Source organism: Pelophylax lessonae (assembly GCF_965119305.1).
Source record: "Pelophylax lessonae genome assembly, chromosome: 3".
NCBI lineage: Eukaryota > Metazoa > Chordata > Amphibia > Anura > Ranidae > Pelophylax > Pelophylax lessonae.
In genome coordinates this window covers 137,418,202-137,432,572 of record NC_138770.1, presented here as the reverse complement: position 1 = coordinate 137,432,572, position 14,371 = coordinate 137,418,202, and positions in this window count along the sequence as shown.

Genomic DNA, 14,371 nt, shown 5'->3' with positions numbered 1-14,371 from the left:
ATGACCGATGCTACCTCGCTCCAGAAAGCCCGCAGTAAAGGGCATTCCCAAAAAATGTGAAGCATCGTCCCTCCCTCAGAGCTGCATCTCCAACACCTGTCAGGGCTATCCGCACTCATTTTGTGGAGGACCGCAGGGACCCTGTACCACCTGGTAAGAATTTTGTAACTGATTTCTTGGGATTTGCAAGCCAGGGAGGCCTTGTGGGCCAAGGTCAGGATCTTTTCCGTTTGCTTGGGCGTGAAAGAGACGCCAAGGTCGCGCTCCCATTGTTTCAAGAAGGGCAATTGTGATCCCCCATCCAGATCCAGAAGGAGAGAGTAAAGGAAGGACAGAGCATGTCTAGGGGGGTCACCATCTCGACATAGGGCCTCGAACGTCGTCAGAGGTCGAGGAGTGTAGCCTGTTTTCTGCATATGGAGGAGGAAGTGTCGGATCTGTAGAGCACTGAGGGGGTCTAAGGAAGTCCCCGGCCAGGCCACGATCTCCGCGTGAGAAGGAACGCCGCCCCTCGGCCACACATCCATGAGGCGGGTCCTCCCAGACTGGGCCAATGCCCGCACTCTAGCACTCATGCATCCCGGGGGAAAGTCAGGGTTGCCCAGGATGGGTATTAGTGGGGAGGGCGAGGGGGCGACCGACGGGTGCTGTTGTATACGTCGGGTCTCTCGGAGTGTTGCCCCGATCGTCGGGTGAAAGAGAAGAGGGTCAGCAGGTGTTATGGGCGACCAAGGGGCCAGGGGCAAGGGTCGGCCCGCCACACCATTCTCTAGGCCCACCCACTGCTTAGCCGCCGCATTACCATGCCAGTCGAGAACGCGCACAAGGTGGGAAGCCCTGTAATAGCGGAGGAGGTCCGGCAGACCCACACCCCCCCTCACCTTGGGGAGGGAGAGGATCCGCATCCCGATCCTAGGGGATCTAGAGGCCCAGATGAAGGATCGAAAAAGCGCCCGCACCTGGGTAAAAAAAGTGATAGGAACCGCAATCGGCAAAGCCTGGAGGACATAGAGGAGTCTGGGGAGTACGTTCATTTTAAGGGCGCTGCAACGCCCGAACCAGGTTAGCGTTAGCGACTGCCAAGTTCGAATATCCGCCTTGAGGGTTCCCAGGAGAGGAGGAAAATTTGCCTGAAAGAGGTCGAGTGGATCCGCCGTGATGCGGATCCCCAGGTACACCAGAGACTTGTCGGCCCAGTGAAATGGGAAGGAGGACCTGAGGGCGCGCTCGGCCGCCGCAGGGGAAGAGATATTAAGTGCCGCAGACTTAGTGAGATTGATCTTATAATTTGAAAGTTTACCATAAACATCGAGAGCGTGCAGAATATTCGGAAGTGACGTGACAGGGTTTGTGACAAAGAAAATCAAATCGTCCGCGTAAGCCGCCACTTTATGGTTGCCGCCTGCTAATTGTAGGCCCGTGATATCTGGATTCCTCCGGAGCGTACAGAGGAACGGTTCAAGGGCCAGAACAAAGATCAGGGGGGACAATGGGCAGCCCTGACGAGTACCGTTCGTTATCGGGAAAAAATCCGACCGCCATTCATTGACCCGTACCGCCGCCGAGGGCGAGGAGTAGAGGGCCAGGATGCACTGCAGCAGTCTGGGACCAAGGCCAACGTGGGACAGGGTGGCCCTGATAAAATCCCAGGCCACCCTGTCAAACGCCTTTTCGGCATCGGTGGAGAGGAGCACCATCGGGCGACGAGAAGAGCGAGCGAAATGGATAAGGTCAATCACCCGGGTCGTATTGTCCCTCGCCTCCCGGAGCGGTACAAAACCCACCTGGTCATAATGGATCAGGTGCGGTATGTGGGGCAGAAGTCTGTTGGCGAGAATCTTAGCGAATAGCTTAAGATCCGCATTGAGAAGGGAGATGGGGCGGTAACTGCCGCAGGAGGTGGGATCCTTACCATCCTTGTGAATAAGGGTAATATATGCCCGGAGGGAGTCTGCGGGCAAAGAGCCGCCCTCCCTGACAGCGTTGAAATGAGCCAGAAGGGGAGCGTTGAGACTTGCCGCAAACTGCTGGTAGTAGGGCAGAGTAAAACCGTCGGGGCCCGGCGCCTTGTGCGGCTTGGAGGTGGAGAGAGCAAGGGCTAGTTCATCCTCCGTAATTTCCCCCTCCAGGTCGTCCGCTTGTTCCTCCGACAGGGAGGGCATGCCAGATCCCCGGACGTAGGCCGCGGCCGCATCCAGACCAGGCAAAACCGGTGAAGGAGGACCAGAGGAGCGAAGGTTGTACAAAGAGCGGTAGTAACTGCAAAACTCGTCAGCAATCGCCGCCGAGGTATGGACCTTCCGCCCCAAGGTTGACTGCACCTGGGCGATGATGGTGCGCCGCCTGGGACCACGCAGGGCCCGTGCCAGCATCGTCCCAGGCTTGTTGGAATACTCATAGAAGTGACGCCTGGTCCAGGCCAGGCTCCGCACTGCTTTGTGGAATAACAGGGTATTCAGTTCCTCCCTGGCTCGAGTGAGGGGCACCAAGTGTTCCGCCGCCAGGGAACGCTTATGGGACGAGCTCAGCGTGTCAATGCGAGCTAGGAGAGCAGCCACGGCGCTCTCCCGCTCCCGTTTTCGGCGCGAGCCCACACGAATGAGGACCCCCCGGATGACACACTTGTGGGCCTCCCAGACGACCGAGGGCGACAGGGAGGGGACAGCATTATCCGCAAAGTATGCAGACAGGGCCGCGTCGATCTCCGCCCGCACCTCTGGATACTGAAGGAGCGATTCGTTCAGTCGCCAAGTTGGGGGTCTCGGCGGTCTAGAGTCCCAGTTAATGGTGAGGTGGACAGGGGAGTGGTCAGACATAGAGAAGGGAGCAATATGAGTGGAAGTGACCAGGGGGAGAGCGCTCTGAGGGATCAGGAAACGGTCTATTCTGGTATAGGTGTTGTGTGCGGCAGAATAGTAGGTGTAGTCCCGCTCACCTGGATGCATCAGTCGCCATGGATCAACCAGGTCGAGGAGGGAGAGTTCCAACTTCAGTCTGCGTAGCTGTGCATAGGAGAGATGAGAGGACCCTCTCGCAGTGTCGAGGAGGGGCTCAGGAGCAAAGTTGAAATCGCCACCCATAACAAGAAGGCCTTCCCGGAAGTCCAAGACAATCGGAGTTAGGTGCTGCAAAAATGACAACTGGTCAGTATTAGGCAGATATACATTCACCAATGTAACCAACTGATGTCCAATAGCTCCCTTTACTAGCAAAAATCTGCCCAGGGGGTCTGCCTGCAACGCGAAGAAGGACCAGGGGGTAGACTTGGAAATGACAATACTCACCCCCTTGGACTTCGGAATGGGCGAGGGGGCATGATACACCCAGGGGTAGTCCCTACTGTACAACTTAGGAACTGAGTCCACTCGGAAATATGTCTCCTGTAGGAAGGCCACGTGGGAGCGACTGCGTTTAAGGTCGGACAACAACCGGGATCGCTTTTCAGGGGTGGAAAGCCCCCGAACATTCAGTGAGGTCAGCTGGTACCCCGGTGGCGGGCGCGCAGGCAGGGCCGGCATGGCTAACACCGGCGCCCACGATCCGGCCACAAGGAGAGATGGAGATGTAAAACAAAAAAAAAAAAAAAAAAAGGGGGGGGGGAAGAGAGAAGAGGGGAAGAGGAAAAAAGGGGGGGGAGAAAAGAGGAGGAGAAGCAAATGGGCTCGGATAAAACCTGTGAGGTAAAGGGGGATGAGAATAGAGGGAGAGAAACGAGAGGAGCACAGACAGACTCAAATAAACCGTGTATCAGGACAAATACTACAATGTGGTTAAACCTAACCGTGCGCAACCAGGCGCAATCTAGTGCGGGGAAGTGGAAGCGGTGAACTCTATGAGAGAAGCTGGAGACGTGACCCGGCGGTGTCAGCCCTGAAAATAGAACGGGAACTGAGGCCCCAGGGTCAGGTGTCCAGTTGAATGGGGAAATGGTCACTGGAGGTGACAATCAGTACAGAACCAAACCCATATTAACATACCCAAAGCAGTAGCCTCAACATTACATCCAGCAGGTTCCCCCCCATCGCCCCCAAAAACAAATAACATTCTACTCCCTCCGCCCCCAACAGGACACCGCCTGAGAAATGGTAATGGGCCCTAAACCAAAGTCAACAATAGTGTGAGGGCCCGTCGAAGATCCAAAGCTCTCCGAGCAACGGCGGTTGGGAGGCACACTGCAAGGAAACCGGCCCGCAATCGGTCATGGTCCAGGGGGGAGGCAACAACACCTATGGGGCATCCATAGGCCACCCAGGGGGGTGGCGGGGAGGGCAAGGGAGAAACAGTGGCCAGGGCCAGGAGACCATCAGTCAATCAGGGAAGAGGGGGGGCACCGCCTGGAGGGTCCTACAGTTCGTGGGATGCAGGAGTGTCTTCTGGATCTCTTCGCCTGGTGGATCTTGAACGGCGCCTCTGGTGACGCTGAGGTCTAGGGGAAGAGGATCTCGATGCACCCTGTTGCCAGGGAGTGCACAGCCAGTCAGGGACCTGGATTGGGGGGATCCCCAAGAACGAAAAGAGCTCCGGGAGTTGGTCAGGCCAGCGGAGAGCGTAGGAAGACCCATCCTTCAGGACCACCAGGTGGAAAGGATGGCCCCAGTGATAGGTGGCACCGGCAGTGCGAACTGACTCCAGGAGGGGTCTCAAGACAGCCCTCATCCGTAAGGTAAGGCGAGACAGATCCGGGAACAATCGAACAGTGGCCCCATCAAAGTCTAATGGGCCCTTGGACCAGGCCCTCCGCATGATCTCCTCCTTGAGGGAATAGAAATGGACTCTGGCTAGGACGTCTCGGGGGTGGTCGGCTCCAAAGCTGCGGGGGGCCTGAACCCTGTGGACTCGGTCAATCTCAATGGCCTCGGTGGCAGGGCGGTCGAGCAGCTGGTTGAAGATGGCCATTACAGTGGCCTTAAGGTCAGGGCCTTGGGTGGATTCAGGGAGCCCCCGCAGACGAATATTGTTCCTGCGGCTGCGATTCTCACCATCGTCCTGCTGCAGCTGCAGGGTGATCATCTGTTTCTGAAAGAGGGCATGGGACGTTTCTAGAGCGGAGACCCTAGAAGACAGGGAGGATTGGGCCACTTCCACCACTTCCACCCTGGCATCCACCCCGTCAATCTGCTGCTTCAAAGTGTTGATTTCATGGGAGAGCTGAGTCACTATAGAAGCTGCCATCTCCGTGAAGTCCTGCTTGGTGGGGATAAGGGAAAGCATCTCCCGCCATTCCGAAGCGGGGGGTTGCAGCGGCTGACTGGAGGAGGCCGGCACAGGAGGTGAATCCGCAAGAGGCAGGTCGGGTGTCAGGATCGGGGAGGGAGGACTCCGAGGAGAAGGCACCTGCGGGAGAAGCTGTGAAGGGGCCACCTTGCCGGACTTCTTGCTGGCGGCATGTACTGCAGTAGATGGGCGCGGCGGCGCCATCTTGGAGGCCGCTCGGCCGGACGGAGCAGGCGGGTGCCGGAGGAAGTATGAGGAGATATCAGGTCCCCGAGATAGCGCCGGAGACCCCAGGGGTTGAGCACTGCTGGGCATGGAGAGCAAAGGGAATAACGCTGGCTGATAAGGGCTTGATCACCGGTGCAGGTCACGGAGCTCCACTAAGCGTGTCTTCACAGCGCCATCGCTAAGCCACGCCCCCCTATTCCGCTATTTAATCAAAAACCTTTGGGGATCAGTTAAATTGGGGGATAGTCTGTGTTGGTACGTGTGAGAGAGATCCACCTTTCCAAGTTGTTGGGGTTCATCTCATACTTCTGAAGGTTTGAGGGTGCTGCCTGTTCCATACTCCCCCTACTCCTAGCCTTTTAGGGGTACAAACAATAGTAATTGGGGCCTAGTGTGGTTGTGTACGTGTGATATACATACACTTTTTTGGGATCATATTTTCTATTCCGCTATTTAATCAAAAACCTTTGGGGATCAGTTAAATTGGGGGATAGTCTGTGTTGGTACGTGTGAGAGAGATCCACCTTTCCAAGTTGTTGAGGTTCATCTCATACTTCTGAAGGTTTGAGGGTGCTGCCTGTTCCATACCCCCCCTACTCCTAGCCTTTTAGGGGTACAAACAATAGTAATTGGGGCCTAGTGTGGTTGTGTACGTGTGATATACATACACTTTTTTGGGATCATATTTTCTATTCCGCTATTTAATCAAAAACCTTTGGGGATCAGTTAAATTGGGGGATAGTCTGTGTTGGTACGTGTGAGAGAGATCCACCTTTCCAAGTTGTTGGGGTTCATCTCATACTTCTGAAGGTTTGAGGGTGCTGCCTGTTCCATACCCCCCCTACTCCTCATCTAGCCTTTTAGGGGTACAAACAATAGTAATTGGGGCCTAGTGTGGTTGTGTACGTGCGAGATACATACACTTTTTTTGATCATATTTCCTATTCCGCTATTCAATAAAAACCTTTGAGGATCAATTGAATTGCGGGATAGTCTGTGTCGGTACGTGTGAGAGAGATCCACCTTTCCAAGTTGTTGGGGTTCATCTCATACTTCTGAAGGTTTGAGGGTGCTGCCTGTTCCATACCCCCCCTACTCCTCATCTAGCCTTTTAGGGGTACAAACAATAGTAATTGGGGCCTAGTGTGGTTGTGTACGTGCGAGATACATACACTTTTTTTGATCATATTTCCTATTCCGCTATTCAATAAAAACCTTTGAGGATCAATTGAATTGCGGGATAGTCTGTGTCGGTACGTGTGAGAGAGATCCACCTTTCCAAGTTGTTGGGGTTCATCTCATACTTCTGAAGGTTTGAGGGTGCTGCCTGTTCCATACCCCCCCTACTCCTCATCTAGCCTTTTAGGGGTACAAACAATAGTAATTGGGGCCTAGTGTGGTTGTGTACGTGCGAGATACATACACTTTTTTTGATCATATTTCCTATTCCGCTATTCAATAAAAACCTTTGAGGATCAATTGAATTGCGGGATAGTCTGTGTCGGTACGTGTGAGAGAGATCCACCTTTCCAAGTTGTTGGGGTTCATCTCATACTTCTGAAGGTTTGAGGGTGCTGCCTGTTCCATACCCCCCCTACTCCTCATCTAGCCTTTTAGGGGTACAAACAATAGTAATTGGGGCCTAGTGTGGTTGTGTACGTGCGAGATACATACACTTTTTTTGATCATATTTCCTATTCCGCTATTCAATAAAAACCTTTGAGGATCAATTGAATTGCGGGATAGTCTGTGTCGGTACGTGTGAGAGAGATCGACCTTTCCAAGTTGTTGGGGTTCATCTCATACTTCTGAAGGTTTGAGGGTGCTGCCTGTTCCATACCCCCCCTACTCCTCATCTAGCCTTTTAGGGGTACAAACAATAGTAATTGGGGCCTAGTGTGGTTGTGTACGTGCGAGATACATACACTTTTTTTGATCATATTTCCTATTCCGCTATTCAATAAAAACCTTTGAGGATCAATTGAATTGCGGGATAGTCTGTGTCGGTACGTGTGAGAGAGATCCACCTTTCCAAGTTGTTGGGGTTCATCTCATACTTCTGAAGGTTTGAGGGTGCTGCCTGTTCCATACCCCCCCTACTCCTCATCTAGCCTTTTAGGGGTACAAACAATAGTAATTGGGGCCTAGTGTGGTTGTGTACGTGCGAGATACATACACTTTTTTTGATCATATTTCCTATTCCGCTATTCAATAAAAACCTTTGAGGATCAATTGAATTGCGGGATAGTCTGTGTCGGTACGTGTGAGAGAGATCCACCTTTCCAAGTTGTTGGGGTTCATCTCATACTTCTGAAGGTTTGAGGGTGCTGCCTGTTCCATACCCCCCCTACTCCTCATCTAGCCTTTTAGGGGTACAAACAATAGTAATTGGGGCCTAGTGTGGTTGTGTACGTGCGAGATACATACACTTTTTTTGATCATATTTCCTATTCCGCTATTCAATAAAAACCTTTGAGGATCAATTGAATTGCGGGATAGTCTGTGTCGGTACGTGTGAGAGAGATCCACCTTTCCAAGTTGTTGGGGTTCATCTCATACTTCTGAAGGTTTGAGGGTGCTGCCTGTTCCATACCCCCCCTACTCCTCATCTAGCCTTTTAGGGGTACAAACAATAGTAATTGGGGCCTAGTGTGGTTGTGTACGTGTGATATACATACACTTTTTTTGGATCATATTTTCTATTCCGCTATTTAATCAAAAACCTTTGGGGATCAGTTAAATTGGGGGATAGTCTGTGTTGGTACGTGTGAGAGAGATCCACCTTTCCAAGTTTTTGGGGTTCATCTCATACTTCTGAAGATTTGAGGGTGCTGCATGTTCCATACTCCTCTTCCTCATCCTCCCTTTAGGGTAGGAAAAAATTTAATCGGGCCTAGTCTGTGTTTGTACGTGTGAGATACACAGTTTTTTATCCTATTCCGCTATTCAATACACACCCTTTTGGTGTAAAAAACATTAAATTGCGGCATAGTTTGCATATTTGACATTTGCATATATTGTGCCTTGTTGCGCTGTTTTGGGTACTCCACCAACATGGCCAGTGGCAATGACGCCATTCTCAGCTTAACTATCCCACTTCTATGCCTCCTTGAAAAAACAATTTGGGCGATGATGGAAGAGGATGTGGCACAGGATGAGGAGGAGGAGGAGGAGGATGAAGAGGTAACATTTCAAAGGCTTTCAGGGCAGTCATTCGCAAGGGGCTCCGAGGGTGGGTTCCTGCACACACAAACGCCAGGGACACAATTGTCCAGCAGGGGCACAGTTCTGGAGGATGAGGAGGATGAGGAGGAGGAGGAGCTGGAGGAGGAGATGGAACCATGTTCACAGCAGGGTGGCACCCAGGCCAGCTCATGGCCATCACTGGTGCGTGGCTGGGGGGATACAGAGGACACGGACGATACACCTCCCACAGAGGACAGCCTTTCGTCGCCTCTGGGCAGCCTGGCACACATGAGCGATTACATGCTGCAGTGTCTCCACAACGACCGCCGAGTTGCCCACATTCTAACTTGTGCTGATTACTGGGTGGCCACGCTGCTGGATCCCCGTTACAAGGACAACGTACCGTCCTTAATTCACTCACTGGAGCGCGATCGCAAGATGCGCGAGTACAAGCGCACGCTGGTAGACGCCATGCTGCTGGCATTCCCATCTGACAGCGGGGCCACAGTGGAAGCACAAGGCAGAGGAGGAGGAGGAGGAGGTCGCCAACGCAACCAGGGCACCGCCAGCACCTCAGAAGGCAGGGTTAGCATGGCCGAAATGTGGAAAAGCTTTGTCAGCACGCCACAACAAACAGCAGCACCAGCAGCTCAGATGGAACGTCTTAGCAGGAGGCAGCATTTTACCAACATGGTGGAGCAGTATGTGTGCACACGCCTACATGTAGTGAATGACGGGTCTGCCCCCTTCAACTTCTGGGTCTCCAAATTGGGCACATGGCCTGAGCTTGCCCTTTACGCCTTGGAGGTGCTGGCGTGCCCTGCAGCCAGTGTATTATCTGAACGGGTATTTAGCACGGCTGGGGGCGTTATAACAGACAAGCGCAGCCGCCTGTCCAGAGACAATGTGGACAAGCTCACGTTCATTAAAATGAACCAGGCATGGATCCCACGGGACTTTTCCGTACCTTATGCAGAATAGCAATGGATACCGACCTTACCCACCCATTGTTCCATTTTTGCTCTTTCTCACTCTTTTGGGGTGTACCCTCATTTAAAATTTGTGAAAAGAAGCAGTGTTGGCTACCTCGTCCTCCTCCTCAGGGCCAGATTAATGTAGGGGCTATTGGAGCTGCAGCTCCAGGCCCCTACCTTTTATATAGGCCCCGGGTTGGCCATATTCACTGTTACCGCTCTTCTGTCACTTGTAAACACAGAAGTCTGGCTTCTATGCTCGCTTCCCCAGGCAGCACCCTCAGAACCTCCCCACACAGCGTGAAGGCCGGACAAGGAGGGACAGTTGGCGATGCATGGATGTGTTTATGGGCTTCAGAGACAGCATCCCATGTTGAATTAGGCATGCATGGCTGCACCCTTCCTCCTCTGGGTGCATGGCAAGGCACGGCCCTAAGGCCCTTCAAAATCCTCAGCACCAAGCCCATGATGCTGTTAATCCGGCCCTGGTCCTCCTCCACCGCCGCTTCCACCTACACCGCCCATAGGTGTGCGCAGCCTATTGCATTAAGGTGTGCACCCCAAAGTTGAAATACACATGCATGTGTTTGCCAGCAGGGAGAGTAATGTATCGGGGCCATGTACCTGTAGGCAAGGAGAAATAGAGCAGAGCAGGTCCCAGGGAGATCTTTCCCATCTCCTCACTGGCAATGCTATGTGCCCTAGGTGATTAGGGTGTGCCCAGGCACACCCAGCACACCCTGTGCGCACGCCTATGTCACCGCCACATCCACCACCACCTCAACCTCCCTCCTACTCCATATGGGCCTCGTCCTTCAGAGATGAAGAAGAACATTGTTTTATTTTTCTGTTTTTTTTTGTTGTTTTAAGTTATTTCCCTATCCACATTTGTTTGCAGAGCACTTGCCATGCTCTTAATTACGTTTTGCTGCCATTTGCAGCACTCTAGCCCTTTCCTTTGGTGTTTTAGAGCCATTTTAGTGCCTTAAAGTTCGGGTCCCCATTGACTTCAATGGGGTTCGGTGTCCGGGAAAAGTTCGGTAAAAGTCCGGGACACGGACCCGGACTTTTTTTTAAAGTTCGGCCGAACCCGTCGAACACGGACATCTAGGTGTCCGCTCAACCCTAATTATGAGCAAATGTACCTGCCTGGTTCCCATGCCCCTTGATCAGCATGGTAAAATGGGATAGTTCTAATTAAAAGCGATGGTCCGTCATGTTTGTAAGATGTTAACCGAACTTATGTAACTTTTCTGATATGTATGTTTTGGAGTGGATTGTTGCCGCATGTAAGACATGTAACCATTTGATGTTTCTCTGCATTTCTGTATGGTAATCTTTTTCTCAATAAAAACCTTTAAAAAAAAAAAAAAAGAATGAGTGGATTTAATGAAGGGGGAAGCCTCTTGGAGAATTTTGTATCATTGATTATTAGGTACTCATATATTCATTATCACATGGTAGATCTCATTTTGTACTAAATATTTATCACATTTTTATCTATAGGTGTTGTGAATCATTCTTGTGGTTTCAATGGTCTGGGAGTGATGACAGTTTGGTTTTTCTTTGTTTACAATTTGCTTTGGGGATTTACACATTTACTAGGTTTTAGCACTGGGTGGTGGTTTCTAAGATTGTTCTTGGTCTTGGACATCCCTCAGGTCCCTTGTGTGTGCATACGCTATCCCTGTGGGCCCCCTGATGTGGATATAGTAACTTTGGCTGGTTTTCAGTGGCGAAACATCTGAGATGTAAGTATACATTACAAATAACAAAAATATGCAATGGACTATGTTATACAATTTCTCACAGCATGTTACATAAATCATGTATAGATTGATATACCCCTTCCCCTAAAGAAGATTTGTAAAGAACAAATTGAAATACATTGGTTTCCACTGGCAGGGGGTATTTGGTGAAGATATTCTGTGTATATATGATTAACCAGTCAGTTGGTTTATGGGGATTGCAATGGCCTAGTGCCATTCGTTTGTAAGATTTACAGCATTTTTTTTTTTATCAGGATATATTTCTATTTGGTATAAATAAAATATATAATGTTTAATACAAACTGTTTTTCTTTGCTGTAAAAAGTCCCATGGGAAAAGTGTAACAGATATACTCTAGGGATGTTGGCAATACACATCTGTGAATAGACCCAATCTACTGACAATCACATGCAGGGAAAATTAAAAAAAAAACAGCATTTTTGCTTGCACATGATTGGATGATGGAAATCAGCAAAGCTTCCCTTGATTTATTTAGCTCTGGAGAAAATTTCCTTGCAGAGTGTAACTGCACTTGCAAAGTACACAGTCTATTTGTCTTTAGTAAATCAATCACACTGTGATTTTCATTTATTCATTAAATCCTGCCTGCTTTCTCCCTCAGAAATGTGGCCTGGTAAAAGTGCTTACATTTTGTGCATGGAGTACTTTGCCTTGAAATACTTAAATGCTGATATTGGGGGGATTAAAAGCTGCCTAGTGTCTCCCTTGTTCGAAATGCAGCCAAGTAAAAGTGATTAAATACTTTGAATGGAGTCACTACATCATCCTGATGGTTTTTTTCTGTGAAATAAATACACTCAAGCATTCTTTTTTTTTTGGTTGACAGCTGGCTAGTGTCTGTGATGTTCACAAAGTGGCCTAGTGTGTGTTTTCTATTTAAAATGTGGCCTAGTAAATGTGGCTAATGACTTTGCATATAGTACGTACAATATTTTATTTGCTTTTTTCAGTGAAATACATACAATCTACTGCTAATTCTATGGCTGTTGGCATTTCTGTGCAACATGCAGCCTAACAAAAGTGCTTCAATACTGTCTGTGAAGTCAGTACCGTGTTTCTTCCTTTTCTGTGAAATATTTATCTTGGAAAACTGCATGCAGTGTAATGATTTGAAAATATGGCTTACAATATTAAATTACAAATTATATAATTAAAAATATACCCTTTATTGTGGTCTTTTGTCCTGAAAAGGTAGATATGGTGTGTAATTTCACAAATATAGCCTACAACAAATTATTTATATACTATTTGTGAAGTCTATACAATATTTCTTCTTTTTTAAGTGGAAAATATACACTTTAAAGTTGATATATTGTCTGCAGATCTGAATACGGTGTGTCCTTATTTTTTTATTTTTTTCCATGACATATTTACAATTATGTGGGATAAGATGCCACTCAAACTGAGCCAGTGCTTCAGATGTGGATATGGCTGCGTATGACCTTAGCTAGCACTGCTCTTTGAGGCCATACACAGCCATATCCACATCTGAAGCACTGGGTCAATTTGAGTCTTATCTCACATATGCCCACACTTCTGACATAGTGCCTGACACATGCTACCACTTTCTAAATACCAGTAAGGACACTAATTATCCTCTAACTTTGAGTGAAGCGCCAAGTTTACACGTGATCACATATTTACAAAAAAATGTTGATTTTTGGAATAGAGAAATGCTTTGTTTCCTTTTCAAAATACCTTTCCAGCATTTCAATAGTTTTTTGATCTGTTGTGACTTCTGACTCCAGAGTTCAATTTTTTCCTGTTGCTGATATCCAAAAAAACAGATGTTGTGGCCAAACTAATTAAGACAAGCCTTTTTTTCAAGTTTAAATGAATTAAATTGGGGTGCTGTTGCTGTATTTGAGCCAAGCTAAATGTAAAATTTAACCACTTGCCGACCAACTGCCGCAGATATATGGCAGCAGGTCAGCAGGTTCCCGCCAAGCGACGTACCTGTACGTCGCTTCGCGGTAGCAATCGTGGGGGTCCTGCGTGCACCCATTTGCCAGTAGGGAAGCTGATCTGCGGGGCCGGCAGCCACGATTGCCACTGGGCACCCGCAATTGCTCCACGTGGAGACGGAATGGTGGCTTGCTGTTGTAAACACAGCAAACTGTTGTTCTGTCAGCAATCAACACAGGGCTTCTGTTTTCCTCCTATTTAGGAATACAGGTCACTGTGTTAATTCTATAAGCCTACCCCCCCCATCCCCACAGTTAGAAAACACCCCCTAGGCATACATTTAACCCTTTGATCGCCCCTGGTGTTAACCCCTTCCCTGCCAGTGTCATTATTACAGTAACAGTGCATATTTTTAGCACTGATTACTGTAGTAATGTCACTGGTCCCCCCTAAAAGTGTCAAAAATGTCAGTTAGGGGTCCGAACTGTCTGCCGCAATGTCGCAGACCTGCTAAAAATTGCTAATCGCCGCCATTACTAGTAAAGAATAAATAAATAAATAAATAAATAAAAATGACATAAATAAATAAGACGAGATAACTTTTGCGCAAACCAAATCAAAATACGCTTATTGGGATTTTTTTAACAAAAATATGCAGCAGAATACAAATTGGCCTAAAATGTTGAAAACATTTGATTTTTTTATTTTTTTTATTGGGAATGCTATATAGCAGAAAGTGAAAAATATAGTTTTTTTTTTTTTTTTTTTCAGAATTGTTGCTCTTTTTTTGTTTATAGAGCAAAAAATAAAAATTGCAGAAGTGATCAAATACCACCAAAAGAAAGCTCTATTTGTGGGAAAAAAAGGACATTCATTTTATTTAGGTACAGCATTGCACGTCTGTGCAACCGTCAGTTAAAGAGGAAGTAAACCCTCCTCTGACACTTTTACCTATAGGTAAGCCTATGATAAGACTTACCTATAGGTACTGTAAATATCTCCTAAACATGTACCGTTTAGGAGATATTTACCTTACATGCAGCCAGTGACGTCACTGGCGCATGCGCTCTGAAG